The following is a 417-nucleotide window of genomic DNA, read 5'->3' as shown; positions in this document are numbered from 1 at the left end:
ATCTGAATATATTGTATGATATTTCCGAAGAATAAAAACCCAACATGCTACAACTATAGCTCAGTGGTAAAGCACTCGTCCAGTATGTATAAGACCCTAGATTCAAGCCTCTGTCTCCAGAAGCTTTGTGGAAACTGACTATACCACAGTTGGGTAGGTGTCAAAAGCCCTTATCTTTCTCCTAATAAGTCCCAAGTTTTCTCATATCTATAAGTGACTTATAAAATTCTGGTGAGTCACACTCCTGATGCCTTAGTAAGTTCAAACTGCCATAAGAAAATCATCATAAACTGTAAGCTAAGTTTATGGCAGATGTCTGTGTGTATGCAACTTGCAAGGCAGAGGCAAGAGGCAGGAGACTTTCATAGGCTCAGATGTTAAAGGTCAGTCTGTTCCATATATATGCACTGCTTTCAA

This window comes from Nannospalax galili, unplaced genomic scaffold, assembly GCF_000622305.1.
Source record: "Nannospalax galili isolate Female #2095 unplaced genomic scaffold, S.galili_v1.0 scaffold2103, whole genome shotgun sequence".
Taxonomy (NCBI): Eukaryota; Metazoa; Chordata; class Mammalia; order Rodentia; family Spalacidae; genus Nannospalax; species Nannospalax galili.
Note: the sequence above shows the minus strand (reverse complement) of the source record.